The 20,872-nt window shown below is 40.7% G+C and overlaps 1 pseudogene; it reads left to right on the top strand.

The window, feature by feature from the left end:
• The window catches only part of LOC111963705 (sodium/calcium exchanger 1-like), an 89,403-nt pseudogene extending 77,872 nt beyond the window's left edge, over positions 1-11,531 (top strand).
• Positions 11,532-20,872: the final 9,341 nt, after the last annotated feature.

Raw genomic sequence — 20,872 nt, 5'->3', positions numbered from 1 at the left:
GCTGCATTAGATGACCTGGCCCTCACAATCACCCGACCTCAACCCAATTGAGATGGTTTGGGATGAGTTGGACCGCAGAGTGAAGGAAAAGCAGCCAACAAGTGCTCAGCATATGTGGGAAGTGACTACCTCATGAATCTGGTTGAGGAAATGCCAAGAGTGTGCAACATTGTCCTCAAGGCAAAGGGTGGCTACTTTAAAGAATCTCAAATGTAAAATATATTTTGATTTGTTTAACACTTTTTTGGTTACTACATGATTCCATACAGTATATGTTATTTCATAGTTTTGATATCTTCGCTATTGTTCTACAATGTAGAAAATAGTAAAAAATAAAGAAAAACCCTTGAATGAGTAGGTGTGTCCAAACTTTTGACTGGTACTGTACCTTAATCATGACTGCTGCAGTCAAATGCAATGGGAGAGTTTGTTCTCTTATTGGTTGATTTATCGCAGGCATACAGATCTGGGAAGAGGCCAGACTCTAAATCAACATAAATGTACTTTTAGTTGTATAAAAACAAATTGCGTCTCTGCTGAAGAAATAGAACATAATTCAATCTGTGGCTGCACTTTTTCACACAGTCTAGCCTGGGATACTATCTGCATGCGCATAAAAATTCAAATCAACATATATTTTACACTCCCAGTTAATGGAACAATATTATGTAGCTATCAACATTCAAAACATGTCAGATGTGAGTAGGTTTGTTAAACTTCTTATGGCTGCAGGGGCAGTATTGAGTAGCTTGGATGAAAGGTGCACAGAGGTGCCCAGAGTAAACGGCCTGCTCCTCAGTCATAGTTGCTAATATATGCATATTATTATTAGTATTGGATAGAAAACACTCTGAAGTTTCTAAAACTGTTTGAATTATGTCTGTGAGTATAACAGAACTCATATGGCAGGCAAAAACCTGAGAAGTTCCACTTCCTGTTTGGAATTTTTCTGAGGCTGGTAGTTTTTCAACCAAGCTCTCATTGAAATTACAGCGAGATATGGATGAGTTTTCACTTCCTATGGCTTCCACTAGATGTCAACAGTCAATAGAACTTTGTCTAATGACTCTGCTGTGAAGGGGGGCCGAAGGAGACAGGAATGAGTAACCAAAGCCATGAGGTGACCACGCTTTGACCACGCGCGTTCACGTGGGAGGCAGCTCCGTTCCATCGCTCAACTGAAGTAATGTATTGTAATTCTCCGGTTGGAACGTTATTCAAGATGTATGTTAACAACATTCTWAAGATTGATTCAYTACATCGTTTGACATGTTTCTACTGACTGTTACGGAACTTTTGGACATTTCGTCACGTTATAGTGGACGCGCTTTGTGACTTTGGAATTGTTTACCAAACGCGCTAACCAAAGTAGCTAATTGGACATAAATAACGGACATTATCGAACAAATCAAGCACTTATTGTGGACCTGGGATTCCTAGGACTGCATTCTGATGAAGTTCATCAAAGGTAAGGAAACATTTATCATGTATTTTCTGGTTTCTGTTGACTCCAACATGGCGGCTAATTTGGCTATTGTTCTGAGCGCCGTCTCAGATTATTGCATGGTTAGCTTTTTCCGTAATTAAAAAAAAGAAATCTGACACAGCGGTTGCATTAAGGAGAGGTATATCTATAATTCCATATGTATAACTTGTATTATCATCTACATTTATGATGAGTATTTCTGTTGAAACGATGTGGCTATGCAAAATCACTTGATGTTTTTGGAACTAGTGAATGTAACGCGCCAATGTAAACTCAGATTTTTTGATATAAATATGAACTTGATCAAACAAAACATGCATGTATTGTGTAACATGAAGTCCTATGAGTGTCATCTGATGAAGATCATCAAAGGTTAGTGATTAATTTTATCTCTATTTCTGCTTTTTGTGACTGCTATCCCTCGCTGGAAAAATGTCTGTGCTTATTGTGGTTTGGTGGTGACCTAACATAATCGTTTGTAGTGCTTTCGCTGAAAAGCATATTTGAAATCGGACACTTTGGTGGGATTAACAACAAGATTACCTTTAAAATGATATAAGACACATGTATGTTTGAGGAATTTTAATTATGAGATTTCTGTTGTTTGAATTTGGCGTCCTGCACTTTCACTGGCTGTTGTCATATCGATCCCGTTACCGGGATTGCAGCCATAAGAAGTTTTAAACACTATGCAAAGTCTCATACTTGGTATTTCATTCACTGCACTGCTCGACGCAAGCGTGCTGTTGGGGTGTACCCAGGGGAGTAAGTCAATTTGTATCTGTGTGGAGTGGTTATTTTAGGCCTACTTACTGTGTGTGTGTGTGTGATGTGTGTTTGTTTTGAGGTTTTGCTCCAGTGATTAACAGTGCCATTCAATACCTGAAGGCCACAGTGTGGAATTAAGGCCTCGTGCTGAAAGAGATAAATGCACAAATGCAGTTTTCCTGCTTGCTCGCGTTTCCTCCTCCTTCCTCCTGTTGCCATCATCCGTCTCCATCAGGCCGTGTGCACCTCTTCCTGTCTTCCGGGACGGCCCGTCAGTCTGCGTGGGGAATGTGTAGACAGGGGGAGTTGACACCTGGGACCTCTCCACTCATTTGTGTGTACCAGAGCCTGTCTGCCAGAGGGTGTCTGTTTGTGTGAGGCAGAGGTCTGCTGGGCATAGGAGCACGATGGATCCGGGACTATTCTTATCTGTACACTGTCTGGCTTGGCCCATCTGCTGGAGACAGCCCTGCAGTCTGAACATAGGCCTATCTGATAGCTGTCCACCGCTGTCTGTTTGGCTCGGAAGTGTTTGGCTGCTGTGGAGCTTAGAGTTCAGCCACCCATGGGAATAGTCCATCGAACGACAAGGCTGCTTTAGACACATTTACACTGATATGAGGCACCACTTGGACAGGCTTTCTGGGTCACTGGAATCTAGTCAAGAGGACAGAGAGATGTGGTGAGGCGTATGGAGAAATCATGTGATTAACACTGTGCCATCCAATAAAGAAGATTTCCTTACTCTGTGAGGGCTTAAGCAGAAAATTTGGGTTGCAGGGCAAGATGGAAAGGACAGTAAGATAGTGAATTACATTTAAGTGATAACTCATCGACACGACACATGAATTAAAAAGGTATCTAGTGATAAGGTTGGAGGAAATTAGGGGCTGTGTGCGTGCGTGCGTGCGTGCGTGCGTGCGTGCGTGCATGCGTGCGTGCGTGCGTGCGTGCGTGCGTGCGTGCGTGCGTGCGTGCCTGCGTGCGTGCGTGAGTGCGTGTGTGCATCGTGGCCGTAATGTATATGGCTTAACCGCTTAATTGTTTGTTCCCAGAAATGTCTCTGTCCCTGCCTGCCTTAGTGCCTTTCTTCATTATTCATGAACCCTAATTACCTGCGCCTCCCACCCTACCTTCCTCTTTCTATCACTCTCACTTTCTCATCCAGCCAATGGAAGAAAATAAAAAGAGATAGCAAGCTGTTTTCTCTCCATCTTTCCATGCTGATATTCATCACCCCTTATCCTCACCTCTGTCTCTTCACCCTTCTCTGTCCCCATCTCTCTCTCCTTCTGAAGAGCTTCTCTCTTCTCTGTCCCAATCTCTCTCTTCTTCTGAAGAGCTTCTCTCTGCTCTGATTCCCGCATCTTTCTCATCTCTCTCTCCTTCTGAAGAGCTTCTCTCTTCTCTGTCCCAATCTCTCTCTTCTTCTGAAGAGCTTCTCTCTTCTCTGTCTCCATCTCTCTCTTCTTCGAAGAGCTTCTCTCTCTCTGTCCCATCTCCTCTTCCTTCTGAGAAGCTTCTCTCTCTCTGCTCCAATCTCTCTCTCCTTCTGAGAAGCTTCTCTCTTTGTCTCCATCTCTGTATCTTCTAAAGAGCTATCTGGTTCTATGTCTCTGACCCAACATGTATGTTTTTCCCCATCGCAGGAAGCTGTTGGAGGTGAAGTCATTGATGATGAGGAGTATGAGAAGAACAAGACCTTCATCATCCAGCTGGGAGCCTGTGCTGCTGGAGATTGGACGGAAACATGGTCAGTGCAGAGCCCTGCGGGTGCAAAGCTGCCATTTACTGTAGCACCTCATGTTATCGCGTGTCAGATTTAACAGTCTTAAATGTTGTATTTCACCGATCAGTTATACACAACATCTGTATATGAAGGATGGAATGGTAATTCTGGAAGTGCTGTAGTTTTTTGTTGTTGCCCCTGGCAGATCCATGTTGTAAGTGATGAGGTTGCGGCACATAGAATTACAACACCTTAACCTGTAATTGATTTTATTCCAAATATAGGTGGTATGTTGCTTTCATAAACCCATTAGTGGGGATTGGTAACATTAAGAAATATATATTGAAAAACAAAACACATCACCAAAATGTATTTTATGGCCAGGATATGTCCCTGAGTGTACAAATGGTTATACTGTAGTTGCACATTAATTGCCATTAGTGACTTGCGGGGATTTCATCAAGACTGAGAGTGGTTGGTCCATGTTAGTGCTGTTTCTCCAGGCTATTCTTCTCACTGCACATTCATTATAGGATTTTACACTAATGTAATGTTTTTGGTGCATTTCAATTATTCCTGCATTGGTGATACGCATGAGAATTCTTTTGAATTTACCCCCTCACAAAACTCTGTGTATTGATACATTGGTATACAGTTTATTCACAGAGAATTAATTTGATAAATAAATGACATTGCGTTTTGTATCAGTGAGCTCCAAACGTATTGGACAGTGATACATTTTGGTTGTTTTGGCACTGTAATCCAGCATGTTGGATTTAAAATGACACTAACTATGAGGTTCAAGTGCAGACTGTCAGCTTTAATTTGAGCGTATTTTCATCTATATCGGGTGAACCGTTTAGAAATTGCAGCACTTTTGTACTGTCATGACGTTGGCCTGGGGTAGGTTTATGACAGTCATAAATACCTCTTTCCCCCCTCCCCGTTCCTCTTCCCTACTGATGTGACATAGAAAACCCTTGGTTAACATAGAGATTCTGGGAACATCAGAAGTTGGGGGAAATGAACTATATTCTGGTAATCCGACCAACTGAACATATGCGGTGGTACTTAAGGTATATTATGTCAGTTCGGTTGCCCTCTGACACATTCTCATCAATGATAGAATTACATAAACTCTACGTGGAAAGTCTAAATCAGAGGTATCGGATTCACATGGAATTGTTGTTTAATTCAAATGCTTGAATATGAATTATTTGTGAAGAGATGAAATGTAATTTTAGCTTCAAATGAGAGATTTGGTTTTCATAAGTTGTGCCTCTGCTCAACCAGTGGCCCGCCCTGTGAAGAGACATGGGTAATAAACTTTTCAGACACACCCCTCTCCCTCCACTATATAAAGCCATTGACAAAAATATAACTTCTTGTTCGGGTACATTAGGATGACGATCCGATGTCAGAATGGTTCAGATAATAACTACAGAACTAAGCCAACATCAGCATGGACTTTGGTTGTAAATGGTATGAACTTTGAACTCGTATTCACTACAGAAGTGATACCTCCTAGCCGTTGAGTTAGCAACAGCTGCTACAAACGCAGGTTAGGAAGGACAGTCAGAGTATCCCGTCTACTACACAACGACGTTACTACAACTTATCCAGTGACCACCAGAGACATTCTTCAAAGGACAGAGGACTCGGTTTGGCAACACGGTCTTCCATCTACCACCAACCTACTGAAGCGCAGCTCAGAGTAAATATTATTGCATTTTCCTTTTCCAAATGGGCAGTAATTTAGATGCATAAGATACTGTATTTACGATAGCACAGCTTCGCCTCTGTTCCAGTCTCCCGCTCTTTCACCAAAACCCAGCCCCTTTCCTTTGTGTAACAAGCTGTCATATCTATTCCGCCGCTAGGGACGTTTCCTTATGACGGCAATTTGTAATCAAGTTATGATATAATTGTGTATGTGTGATTCTGTGTGATTAGTTAGGTATTTAGTAAATAAATAATTAAACCCAATTTTGTATTGCTGATTCAACTTGTTAGCCAGGATTCTTGCAAGATAACCAAGAATTTACAACTTTCAGATGAGACTGAATAAGATGACGATTAATATTGACTGCTATGGATGTAAAAATATTACTAAATCTTTAAGAGTTTATTCGGAAGATAACAGCTCTATAAATATTATTTTTGGTGGCTCCTCTCTAGTTAATACATTTACATGATTAGTTCAATCAGGTAATATTAATTACGGAGAAATTATTTTATAGAATAGTATGTCATAGCAATTAATCTGGCATAGCAAAGACACGACAGTACGTAGTCCCTCCATTTAAGGGACCAAAAGTATTTGGACAATTCACTTATATGTCTATTAAAGTAGTAGAAAGTTTAGTATTTGGTCCCATATTCATAGCAAGCAATGACTACATCAAGCTTGTGACTCTATAAATTCGTTGGATGCATTGCTGTTTGCTTTGGTTGTGGTTTCAGATTATTTTGTGCCCAATAGAAATTGAGTAGTAAATAATGTATTGTGTAATTTGGAGTCACTTTTATTGTAAATAAGAAACACTTCTACATTAATGTGGATGCTACCATGATTACGGATAATCCTGAATGAATCGTGAATACAGATGCACAAATATCATACCCCCAAGACATGCTAACCTCTCAATATTACAATAACAGGGGAGGTAAGCATTTTATATTCATACCCAAGACATGGTAACCTCTCAAATTACAATAACAGGGGAGGTAGCTTTTTTATCATACCCCAAGACATGCTAACCTCTCAATATTACAATAACAGGGGCGTTTAGCATTTTTCTATCATACCCCAAGACATGCTAACCTCTCAAATATTACAATACAGGGGCGTTTAGCATTTTTTTACCCCAAGACATCGCTAACCTCTCAATATTACATAACAGGGGAGGTAAGCATTTTTTATTCATACCCCAAGACATGCTAACCTCGTCAATATTACAATAACAGGGGGTAAGCATTTTTTATCATATCCCCAAGACATGCTAACTCTCAATATTACAAATAACAGGGGAAGTTAGCATTCGTTTATCATACCCCAAGACATGCTAACCTCTCAATATTACAATAACAGGGGCGTTTAGCATTTTTTATCATACCCCAAGACATGCTAACCTCTCAAATTACAATAACAGGGGAGGTTAGCATTTTTATCATACCCAAGACTGGTAACCTCTCATATTACACAAAAACAGGGGAGTTTAGCATTTGTTGTATACCCCAAGACATGGTAACCTCTCAATATTACATAACAGGAGGTTAGCATTTTGGGGGGTATGATATTGACATTGAAGGCTTCCTCTCTGCTTCACAGGAGACTCCAATGAGAACAAACCAGCCAACGATGAGGAGGAGATGTCCAAGATGGGCTGTCCAGCCTGGGAGAACACACCAAGCTGGAGGTGGTGATAGAGGAATCGTACGAGTTTAAGGTAACCCACAAAAACAAACAGACCCCCACAGACACACCCCTCTCTCATATGTGCCCCTCTCTCCTCTGTCCCACCCTGTCCTCCTCTCTTCTCTATCCCCCCCTGTCTCCTCTGTCTCCCTCTGTCCCTGCAGCATCATATTTGTGACCGACCACCTAGATTCGGTGTTATGTTGCAAAATTAGATTTTTTTTCTTTTTTTTCTCCACACCCTCTTAAGCCTTAACCTCACCCATCTCTTTAAGGATTCCCCTGTGAGGCCATGTGCTAAACAGAGTGAGTAAGGTAGTGTTGTAAACAACCAAAGAATAAGACAAAAAGTGGTGAAAGTAGTAGCCTATAATAAGGAAAATCTCCAGATAAAAATACACGTTATATAGTCCTTGGCCTATATCCTAATCTGACTTTGGTGCAGGTCCTGTTGTTCTTCACATTATTGTCTCTGGTAAACAAACAATATATCAAATGAAATAATGTATTTGTCACATACAGAAGGTGTAAATGGTACAGTGAAGTAGTTACTTGCATATTTGCATAGTAGCAATATAAAAATAGACAGTGTCCAGATTAAAATATTTTATAAATATTTTATAATTATTAGATGATGCTTACCCAGACACTTGTCTAAATGGATGGGTGAAAGAAGGCATTAATATGAATATGAATCTGCAGGTAGCTAAACCTAACCTACTAGGTTCAATGTTAGCTAGCTAGCTAACATTATGCTATAACTAGCAATGCAAATGGGTTTCTGAAATACAAATAATATTACTACAAAGATCATACATGTTACGTTAGCTAGCAAGCTAGCAAGCTAACGTTCACTAGCTACCCTTTAACTTTGAATGAAAATGACTTTCTGACTAAATTAGAAACGTATAATAGCTGAAAATGTAGCTAGACTCTTACCCATATACATGGATGAACGCTTCACAGCAGACTGGAACCCCTTTAACTCTGTTTTGTTTGTAAAGCTTGTTTGCCCCACATTGAGTCAAGTCACTCCGGTTTGTACTGACCGTGTGCAGAAAGCAACTTTTTCCCACTGATCTTTGTCGATAGTGCCTGCCAAATTCAGGGCAGCAATGTTGATGAGAGCAGTAGCAACACCTTTGCAGTTCTCCATGGCTAACTTTATATCTTTTGAAAAAGCTGAGTAACAACGATTATCTACATGCTACATGGCAGACCAATCCAAACTTATCTCTTGGCATGTCCAGCCCATCCATTATCTCAGTCAATCATGGCTAGCGGGAAGGTTCCTGTCGTTTCCGTAGCTAAACCAATTCGTTTCTGTACGTTATCACAATCACACCATGAGTAGTTAATCATGAACATACTCCACCGCCTTTCTTCTTCTCGGAGAGTTCTTTATTCCTGTCTGCGTGATGTACTGAGAACCCAGCTGGCTGTATGAACAGGGACAGTATATCCGGAGAGAAATAAAACAGAGTATGTTACAATCCCTGATGTCTCTCTGGAAGGAGATCCTCACCCTGAGCTCGTCTACTTTATTGTCCAGAGACTGAACATTAGCAAGTAATATACTCGGGAGCGGTGAATGGTGTGCACGCCTCCTGATTCGGACTAGAAATCCACTCCGAAAACCTTTTCTCCGCCGGCGGTATCTTGGAGCAGCCTCTGGGATAAATTTAATTGCCCTAGGGGGTACGAACAAAGGATACAAATTGGGAAAGTCATATTCCTGGTCGTAATGCTGGTGAGTTACCACCGCTCTGATATCCAAAAGTTATTTCCGGCTGTATGTAATAATGCAAAAAACTTTCTGGGCTAATAATATAAGACACAAAAAAACGAAATACTGCAAAGTTGCTTAGGAGCTAGAAGCAGAGCTTCCATATCTGTCGGCGCCATCTTAACATACGCCTAGTTCCTGAAACGGGTCACATTTATTATAAACATGTCTTTCGCCAGTGAGAGAGGTCACTGTCTTGTTACTCCTGTCGAGATCTGCCCTCCCTCTTCCTGTGAGGAGACTGTCTGGACAGAGGCCAGCCAGGTCACCCGCTCAGTGGAGCAACTGAAAAAGAGGGATGGGTCATTGCCCTCTAACAAATGAAGAACAAACTGGGCGAGATTACATTGCTTACCACACAAATTGGAAACATCAAACCAACCCTTACCCCTTCCACTCAAAATATGACACTTCTATCCATTCTATGTATTGATAACTCTAGTCTAGGCTGAAATCTGATTGTGTTTTTGTTTGTTTGTTTGTTTGTTTAGAACACAGTAGATAAGCTGATTAAGAAGACTAACCTTGCTCTGGTGGTGGGCAGCAGTAGTTGGAGAGAGCAGTTTGTCAATGCTGTCACTGTCAGTGCAGGTGAGTGCCTCTCTCTCCTTCACTCCTAAATCTCTGGGACAGACTCACTAACGCTGCATGCTCTTGCATTAACAGAGTGAGAGGAGTGGTGTTCAGGGCAGAGAAATCACACCCTCTACTTTGGGAGGTAGCAGTAATGAAATCACAGACACACAAAGTTGCTGTTTGAAAATGTATAGATGCAAGAAGCAGTGTCAAGTTCAACTTTATCCCAAGCAAAGCAATAAAGGTGAAACTTTTATTTCCCTACTAGCGCTGACTTTGTTGATAACTGCTGTACCTTATTGAGGAAAAATGTCCTCAATATGTGATTTGTGGTTGTCTCACCTAGCTATCTTAAGATAAATGCACTAACTGTAAGTCACTCTGGATAAGAGTGTCTGCTTGCTAAATTACTCAAATGTAAAATGTAACTGTAATTTTGTACCACGTAAAAATTGAATAAAACGCTGTATCTTATCAGAATGATTTGTACTATATGTGTAAACACCTCTCGTTCTCTCCCCCAGGGGATGATGATGAGGAGGAGAGTGGGGAGGAGCGCCTCCCGTCCTGTTTTGACTACATCATGCACTTCCTCACAGTGTTCTGGAAGGTTCTGTTCGCCTTTGTCCCGCCCACAGAGTACTGGAATGGCTGGGCCTGCTTCTTTGTGTCCATCTCCCTGATTGGTGTTCTGACGGCTGTGACCGGGGACCTGGCCTCTCATTTCGGCTGCACAGTGGGGCTTAAGGACTCTGTCACTGCCGTAGTATTTGTGGCCCTGGGGACTTCTGTTCCAGGTGGGTGCCTGTCTCTATGTAGCCTACTCTCTCTGTCTGTCACTCTTTCTCTGGGCTGTATCCGTCTCTTGTCCGTGTCAGAATCAGTTACCTATTTCTAACCATCTATTTCTGCTTACTTTATGTTCACAAAGACACATTTGCCAGTAAAGTGGCGGCCATCCAGGACCAGTACGCTGACGCCTCCATCGGCAACGTAACGGGCAGTAATGCAGTGAACGTGTTCCTGGGCATCGGCGTGGCATGGACCATTGCGGCCGTCTACTGGAAGACCAAGGGCAAGAAGTTCCTTGTGCAGCCTGGTTCGCTGGCATTCTCCGTCACCCTGTTCACCATCATGGCGTTTGTGTGTGTCCTGGTGCTGATGTACCGCCGCCGGGCCGGCGTGGCAGGGGGAGAACTGGGGGGCCCGCGGACCGCGAAACTCCTCACCTCCCTCTTCTTCTTCTCCCTCTGGTTCCTCTACATCCTGCTGTCCTCCCTGGAGGCTTACTGCCACGTGCCAGGCTTCTGAGAGAGAAGAGAGAGCTTGTCTCCTATTGTTTACATGTCTATCCCTCTCCTTTTTGTGTACTTTTCTGAGTGTTTTAAAGTATTTATATTGTTTATTATTATTGCTACTGTGGATGCTTGACTCTGAAGACTTTTACCCCATTTACAATGGCATGGATGGCAGCCTTAGCCATTCTGTTGGAAGCGTACTGGCACCAGTTAATGACTTGGTGTATGTTTTCAGATGACTTATGCCTTGAGGCATAGCTTTATCTAAATAGGCTGTCTGCACAAAACGAGGGAAATTAAATGACCTTTGACTCTTCTGAGAATGCTCCTATTTTGTTTATAGTCTATCCTGAACACTTAGCTCTTTTAGCCCCACTGATCGTCTCCTGCATCTCTCCATTCAGATAGAGGATGACCCTAATCAATCAGTCAATTTCTTGGAGATGATAGCACACTGACTCAGAAGAGCTGACCCAGATCCTCCTTCTCCCCAATTGTGAACATGGTTCCTGGTTGACCAACTATGTAACCCCTGACGCCCCACAAGCACTGTCATTCCCATGAAGGTTCTCAGCCTCTGCCCTGAACATTGACTACTACTCTCAGCCCATCCTAACTCTCTTCTTTTTCAACAACGTTGTGTGCTTGTGTTGTGGACATTTTCTAAATGGATTTTCATTATTGAAAAGTCAAGATAGTCAAGATGTTTGAACAATGTAAGTGTTTGTAGATAAAACAGTGCCATATTCTCTTTGAACAGGGTCAAAAATAACTTGTGATAGGAGTTAATGGGATAACTACAGTTGGCACGGTACTGCATTAGAATTAGTAGCCACTGAGGCCAAAACATAATGTCAGATGTTATTCAGGAAATGGTGATCAGTTGAAAAGCTGTTGTGTTTGTTAATAAGATTAATATTAATATTTATCTCAAACTATTTGTTGTATATCATGTCAAAGAATAATATTACTACTCGGTGTGTACATGTGAGAGCGTGAGTGTGTTTTGTTGTATTGAGTGAAGAATAATTGTATGATAGAAACATTTTGAAGTATTGTATGTAACATTTTAATACGGCTATCCTCATGAGTGAAAGTCTAGATGTGAATCCAAGCTGAATACAGTAACATGTGAATATATCACTGCCTGGTTCCCTGATCCACACTCTGTCTGAGGACAACCTCAGTCTCATAAGGACTTCTTCCAAGATATTTTTTATACAGGACACTAATCTATGTGAGACAATCTCTGCCAGAGATTTCCAGCTTAATTAAAGTGTGCTTTACAATTTTAATTTGAGACGATGTACTGTAGAAGCACATTTTTTCCAAGGGTTTTGTATGAGTGTGTGAGCGTGTGGATGTGAATCATAATTCAAGGTATATGTACTCCTTGTCTTCAGAGTTTGATGAAAGGCATTGCTTTATTCCATCCTAAATGTTTACTCAACATGGGGGTATGGATTTTAATGATGAAATGTCTACACTTCTGAGTCCTCACAAATCTTTTTGCATTATTCTCTGTCACATTCAGGCTTTGAACATATTTCACCTACATGACTATGTCAAAGCACTGCATAGAGGAGAAAAAAGGTTTTAAAACCTGACGGTTAGTTTATTTCCTAAACATAGCACATACTGTGTACAGTTTTTGAAATGGCAACAAATAAACAAAACTATGATGATACTGTAATGAAAAAAAGACATAAACCAAATGATTGCCAAACCTTACTATAATTTGCYTAAGGATAGTGTGTAGACTTTGTTTTTGAAATTTAGGATCCTCAGATCCATTGTTATTATTTCTAGATGTATTTATAATTACATGATCATTGCTGCTTTTATTTGGATTAATATGCACGCTTAATGTATGATCAGTGGAAATAAAAGTTGTTTATTTATTATTGTTCAAAATTGAGTTTTATTTATTCCTTAATCAGGACTTGGAGCCCTTTTTAATCATAACTGGTGGCTGATTTTACAGGATATATAAAAAATGTCATTCTTCCCATGCAGCGAGAACACATGTTTGTATCAGTATGCTGTTTTTTATTGATTCACACGAGTAAACATTGTTTTATTGAATCTGAACTGCATTTGTCAGTGTAAAACAATGTGCTTGACAGACCCTGGTTACTGTGATTCAGTATTCCAGTTACTGCCACACCTGACCCATCACTGCACATTCATTACTCTCTCACTGTTTACTTTTTGTTCAGTGTAAAAGTCTCCATAAATAACTTTTCTTACATTACATAATCATTAAGCGTAGTCTCTGTGCCCTCATTTCCTCATCCTCCATCTGCTCTGATCAACCTGGGACATATGCTTCAGGAAGTTTTCATGATGCTTGTTGTTTGGCATCTCAATGGATCACACACCACAAGCAGGGAATTTATAACTTTTGTTCTCAAAAGCTTGTGCTTCTAGCTCCGACAGTGCAGCAATATCTAACAAGTAATATCTAACAAATTACACAACATATACCCAATACACACACATCTAAGTAGGAATGAATTAAGACTATATACATATGGATGGAACAGACTAAGATACAGTAGAAAAGTATAGAATACAATATATGAGATGAGTAATGCAAGATATGTAAACATTAAGTGAATGAGATACTGTAGAATAGTATAGAATAACCTATATACATATGAGATGAGTAATGCCAGATATGTAAAGATTATTAAAGTGACTASTGTTCCATTCCTTAAAGTGGCAGCCTCTAATGTGCTAGTGATGGCTGTTTAACAGTCTGATGTCCTTGAGATAGAAGCTGTTAATCAGTCTCTCCGTCCCAGCTTTGATGCACCTGTACTGACCTTGCCTTCTGGATGATAGCGGGGTGAACAGGCAGTGGCTCGGGTGGTTGTTGTCCTTGATGATTTTTTGTTGTCCTTGATGACCAATTTTCTGGATGTGTCAAGGTCTGTCAAACACCGCTGTAGCTCTGCCACTTTCACCGCAGATGAGGAAATGCAACATCGGCAGATGCGGTGGATTGAGACACATACAATGCAACAACAACAAAATCTCTGTTGACAGTGCATGTCAGAGCAAAAACCAAGCCATGAAGTCGAAATAATTGTCCGTAGAGCTCCGAGACAGGATTGTGTCGAGGCACAGATCTGGGGAAGGATACCAAAACATTTCTGCAGCATTGAAGGTCCCCAAGAACACAGTGGCCTCCATCATTCTTAAATGAAAAAAAGTTTGGAACCACCAAGACTCTTCCTAGAGCTGGCCGCCCGGCCAAACTGAACTCATCTCTGCAGAACTCCACTAATCAGGCCTTTATGGTAGAGTGGCCAGACGGAAGCCACTCCTCAGTAAAAGGCACATGACAGCCTGCATGGAGTTTGCCAAAAGGAACCTAAAGGACTCACAGACCATGAGAAACAAGATTCTCTGTTCTGATGAAACCAAGACTGAACTCTGGCACCATCCCTACGGTGAAGCATGGTGGCAGCATCATGCTGTGGGGATGTTTTTCAGCGGCAGGGACTGAGAAACTAGTCAGGATCGAGGGAAAGATGAACGGAGCAAAGTACAGAGAGATCCTTGATGAAAACCTGCTCCAGAGCTCTCAGGACTTCAGACTGGGGCGAAGGTTCAACTTTCAACAGGACAACGACCCTCAGCACACAGCCAAGACAACGCAGGAGTGCTTGTAGCGTCATACCCAAYAWGACCCAAGGCTGTAATTGATGCCAAAGGTGCTTCAACAAAGTACTGAGTAAAGGGTCTGAATACCCTTGTCAATGTCATATCAGTTTWATTTTTTTATACATTTGCAAACATTTCTAAATACCAGCTTTTGCTTTGTCATTATAGTGTATTGTGTGTAGATTGATGAGGGGAAAACACTATTTAATCCATTTAGAATACAGCTGTAACATAACAAAATGTGGAAAAGTCAAGGGGTCTGAATAATTTCTGAATGCACTGTATATAGACAGGTGTGCCCCTTTCCAAATAAATGTCTAATCAATTMAGTTTACCACAGGTGGACTCCAATCAAGTTGTTGAAACATATCAAGGATGATCAATGGAAACAGGATTCACCTACGGATATGGAAATGGAAGAGAGTAGGGTTGAAGAGGCAGAATCAGGAGACAGGAGGGATACGGATTTAGCAGAAGGGAGAGATGATAGGATAGAAGAGGAGAGATTATTGGGAGAGAGCGAGCGAAAATTGCAACATGCATAACCATCTGGGTAGGGATTGAGTGGTAAGGAGGGGAAAGAAAGAGTTGGAAAGAAATGAATCAAAGGCAGACGTTGGGGAGCTTGATTAAGATTACTTTATTGGTCAATTGCACACAAGGTCCGAACAAAATTTGACTTTCGCTTTTAACCCAACCCCTCCGAAAGAGACACATACATGTTTTGGAGAGGTGCGGGGGGCTGCCACACTGGGTGCCCGGGGAGCTGTTGTTGTGGGGGATTAAGTGCCTTGCTCAACGGCACCACGGCTCTTGGGATTTGATTCCAGCAACCCTCTGGTTGCCAGCTCACTTTGACAGATTTTTCCCTTCGGACCCGGGATTCAAACTGGCAACCCTCTAACTGCTGGGTAAGCCCTCTAACCGCTAGGCTACCTGCCATTGAAGTCGCCAAGTATGAAGAGCGGTGAGCCATCATCAGGAAAGGTCTGAAGTTCATTGAGGAACTCTTTAAGGGCACATGGTGGGCAATACATGACAGCAATGCTAAGCTTGAGTGGACAAGTGACAGCGTGGAATTTCAATGAGGAGATAGACAATTGATAGAGAAATGTGTAGCCTTGTGCCACCACTGCAACGGCCAGATACTCTCGGACTATGAGAGGAAACGTAATCAGATGAAGAGCGCAGCTGGAGTAGCAGTGTTCTCTGGGGTGATCCATGTCTCCGTCAGGGCCAAAAAGTCAAGGGATGGAAGGGCAGCATAGGCTGAGAGGAACTACGCTGCCAGAGATCAGACACTAAATTAGAAGGGTTGAAACCAAGGGGTGGGGAGCATCTAAAGCCTACAGGGAGAATAGCAAACCGGTATAGAAAACACACAATTGTCAAAGCTACAAAAGAGCAAAATTAGATCATCATAAATTACCATGTAAGATAATCAAGTGAGAGAGTGGTGTGGAGCCTTCCTCTCTTTCCTTCCTCAAACAACTCTGCAGAACCGTCTTTGTTACAGCAGCGGTTTTAGTTTAAGCGCCGAAACCGCCGCTAACACGACCATCGCTGAGAGTAAAGCACTAACAATAATTGCAAATTGCCTTGCGGAGGTGAAGAGCACACCTCCCAGTACTAATTGCTGATTGCCTAAGAGAGGAGAAACCCCTCCCCCTCCAATACAGCCACTGATTACCAAAACAACAGTCACAAATTGCCCTGCCCCTTAATAATCCTGGTTGATGTGTCAACAATCATCTGCAAGTTATGAGCAGTCAGCAGTTCACACACCAAATAGTCTACTGGGAAGACAGGAAGCACTTAAAGTAGACAGCCCTAGCTAGCAAAAACACCATACTAGACAACAACAGATTAAGACAAAAATTATTCTTATCACTCCTGGAGATATCAGGAGTCCTCTAGATATAGAATGAAGTAGAGGTCGATTATGATTTATGATTTTTCAAAAAAAGCAGATACCGATTAATCGGCCTATTTTTATATATATATATTTGTAATAATGACAATTACAACAATACTGAATGAACAATGAACACTTTTATTTTAACTTAATATAATACATCAATAAAATCAATTTAGTCTCAAATAAATAATGAAACATGTTCAATTTGGTTTAAATTATGCAAAAACAAAGTGTTAGAGAAGAAAGTAAAAGTGCAATATGCGCCATGTAAAAAAGCTAACGTTTAAGTTCCTTGCTCAGAACATGAGAACARATGAAAGCTGATAGTTCCTTTTAACATGAGTCTTCAATATTACCAGGTAAGACGTTTTAGGTTGTAGTTATTATAGGACTATTTCTCTCTATACCATTTGTATTTCAAATACCTTTGACTATTGGATGTTCTAATAGGTACTTTAGTATTACCAGCCTAATCTCGGGAGTTGATAGGCTTGAAGTCATAAACAGCGCAATGCTTGAAGCATTGCGAAGAGCTGCTGGCAAACGCAGGAAAGTGCTGTTTGAATGAATGCTTACGAGCCTGCTGCTGCCTACCACCACTCAGTCAGACTGCTCTATCAAATCATAGACATAATTATAATATAATAACACACAGAAATACGAGCCTTAGGTCATTAATATGGTCAAATCCGGAAACTATCATTTAGAAAACAAAACTTTTATTCTTTCAGTGAAATACGGAACCGCTCCGTATTTTATCTAATGGGTGGCATCCATAAGTCTAAATATTGCTGTTACATTGCACAACCTTCAATGTTATGTCATAATTACGTAAAATTCTGGCAAATTAGTTCGCAACGAGCCAGGCGGCCCAAACTGTTGCATATACCCTGACTCTGCGTGCAATGAACGAAAGAGAAGTGACACAATTTCCCTAGTTTAGTATTGCCTGCTAACATGAATTTCTTTTAACTAAATATGCAGGTTGAAAAAAATATACTTCTGTGTATTGATTTTAAGAAAGGTATTGATGTTTATGGTTAGGTACATTCGTGCAATGATTGTGCTTTTTTCGCAAATGCGCTTTTGTTAAATCATCCCCCGTTTGGCGAAGTTGGCTGTCTTTGTTAGGAAGAAATGGTCTTCACACAGTTCGCAATGAGCCAGGCGGCCCAAACTGCTGCATATACCCTGACTCTGTGGCACAGAACGCAAGAGAAGTGACACAATTTCCCTAGTTAAAATAAATTAATGTTAGCAGGAAATATTAACAAAATATGCAGGTTTAAAAATATATACTTGTGTTTTGATTTTAAGGAAGGCGTTGATGTTTATGGTTAGGTACACATTGGTGCAACGACAGTGCTTTTTCGCAAATGCGCTTGTTAAATCACCCGTTTGGCAAAGTAGGCTGTGATTCAATGATAAATTAACAGGCACCACATCGATTATATGCAACGCAGGACAAGCTAGATAAACTAGTAATATCATCAACTATGTGTAATTAACTAGTGATTATGTTAAGATTGATTGTTTTTTATAAGATAAGTTTAATGCTAGCTAGCACCTTACCTCGGCTCCTTGCTGCACTCGCATAACAGGTAGTCAGCCTGCCACGCAGTCTCCTGCCACGCAGTAATGCCGATTGCCGATTGTTATGAAAACCTGAAATCGGCATTAATTAATCGGCCATTCCGATTAATCGGTCGACCTCTAGAATGAAGCACACAGCTGAAGCATGAGAAGCTCCAGCATATACACAGCTGTAACGCTGACCTTCTGGGATACGGATTGAAAAGAGCCCTTAGGTGTGACTAAGTCTGACTTTCTACCAGAGTTGAGGACTCTGGTAGAAGGTCTGCCTCTACTGAATGCCTGTGTATCTCATACCAGTTCCTGTACGGCCAGGGACCAGGCTTGCTTTAAAGAGCAATCCAAAGTCAAGGTTATATGAATCAAGCCACAGAACACTTCAAATTGTGCAATTATGACTCTGTTGGAGTGAAACCATGCCACCCTTGTACCCTGCAGAACCAGGCATTCCCTCTTCCCCCAATCCCCTCTTTATCAGTTGAACTTTTCTCCTATTACCCAGTTGAGGCTGGTTACTGTAGTGTTTCAGCAGTAGAAAGCTATTTTCTGATCTGTTATCTATGAGAGTAGCAATGAATTTAAATAATTTAAACGCTTGACCTGTCGTAAGCCTTGCCAGATGTCAAATGTCACAGCTCAATTGTTATTCCAGACAGTTTTCAGTATCAAGAGTTGGTTTGATACCAAGCATAGCACAGGAGGGTAAAGATCACAATTCAATTTCAAGGGCTTGTATAGTCAATATGAACAATCAATATTCTATAATATACTATGTATTATTTATTCTGGTCTATTGAACATTAAACATAAATCACAGAAAAAAATCACAGTACTGTACATCCTTGTTGTTGATATTGTCCTTAATCAGATTTTTTTTTGCGAAATCACCAGAAATAGGAAAGGAATGTTTTTCAGGTATGAGCACCCCTGGGAGGGAAGTTTCTGCTTTGCAGCTTCAAAGGGATTTCTCTGGTCCTTGGGCTGTAACAAAAGTTCATGTGCTCATATTTTGAAGTGTGTTTAATACATTTATTAATATACTTGTAGCAAATAGAGGCAAGATAAAGTGTGCACCTCTGCATGTATTTTTAGTGTTTCTTGTTGCTAGGCGACCTCTCAAAGAGTCATTGTCTTTCTGTCATTGTGTTGTCTGTTGTTGTTGCAGTTAGGTGGGCGTGTTGGTTGTAATTTCCATTTAAGGTCATTCTCCTCGTCTCTCTGACTCACTATAAAGTAAATTAACTATTGTGAAAGAGTTAATCTTAGAGAGAGAGAAGAGAGAGAAGAGAGAGAGAGAGAGAGAGAGAGAGAGAGAGAGAGAGAGAGAGAGAGAGAGAGAGAGAGAGAGAGAGAGAGAGAGAGAGAGAGAGAAAAACAGAGAGAGAGAGAAACAGAGAGAGAGAGAGAGAAAGAAACAGAGAGAGAAACAGAGAGAGCGCACTCAGGAAAAGACTAGCGGGCATGCCCTAGGATAGTGAGTCATGATAGAGCCCCCACGCCATGAGGAAAGTTTAGCAACACAACTACTGTATGATACGTTGGCGTATGTATTTATATGATTCAACTTCCTATGTAAAAAGTATTTTGAGAGATGCACTGTTTGAGTTGTGTTCTGCATGATGTTTGTATGGTGCTGTGATTTAAACTGTCTCTCAGTTGATGCATTACACTGGCCAGTTTGTATTTTCAGCAATCCTTCGACAATCTGTGATTGGTTTTAAATGAAATACTATTTGATAGAAATATCTGGGTTGTTCCACAAAATGAGTGCCTTTTGTGTCCCTTTGATATTTTAATTAGAAACTGTCCCCCAATTTAGAATTTGAAAAGCCTGTTATATTTAGTGAAGTTCCCTTTAATATAAAGCACATAGAGAATTCAATAAATCTGATTATGAATATAAATAAAGACTTGCTAAAGTTACAAAATTCTGCATTTTGACATGTCCCTCAGTACACCCTCCCTCATTTTAAGGTCAACGCTGTTACGTCAACTGAACTCTCGTTTTAATATGACGAAACTATTGTAATTTAAATTTTTTTAATAAAAATAAACATTGAACAACTAATAGTCAAATCATAGTGTAAAAGCAGGTGAGCTGGATCTACGATTTTTGGTGTTTTGTGGTGGAAAACTGAGCAGGTCGAGCATAACACGTCAGTACTGTTACCAATAGATAGACAGGCTACATTATTTTWAACTATTTCTTTTTTGTGTGAAGCTTGCAGCCAATTGCCCCTCTCCCTGTTGCACACAAACTTACATTTCCCCTGTCACAAGAGGATTTATGGCTGATTTAAGATGAAATCGTCAACTGTGTTACGGTCAACTGTGTTATTTTATTTGGCACTTACTATACTATTTTATTCATTTAKCTCTTGAGATGGGAAAACAAGTTTTTTTATTAAATTCTCTTTATGACAGAATTTGATGAAATCAAATGTTTGTTTTTTTAAACCAAGTTACACATCTAAAAAGGTACCAGATTGGTGGAACGACCTAACACCTACTGCACTCATCTAAAAATTCAGTAATTGTTCTACAGTATTATTGTCTTGTATTCTGGTATATGGTTGCGTATACTTCCCAACAAAGAGTGTGTGAGTGCATGAGTGCGTGAGTGAGTGT

This window comes from Salvelinus sp. IW2-2015, linkage group LG5 (assembly GCF_002910315.2).
Source record: "Salvelinus sp. IW2-2015 linkage group LG5, ASM291031v2, whole genome shotgun sequence".
NCBI lineage: Eukaryota > Metazoa > Chordata > Actinopteri > Salmoniformes > Salmonidae > Salvelinus > Salvelinus sp. IW2-2015.
The sequence above is the reverse complement of the archived record's forward strand: the minus strand, read 5'-3'. Positions and strand labels throughout refer to the sequence as shown.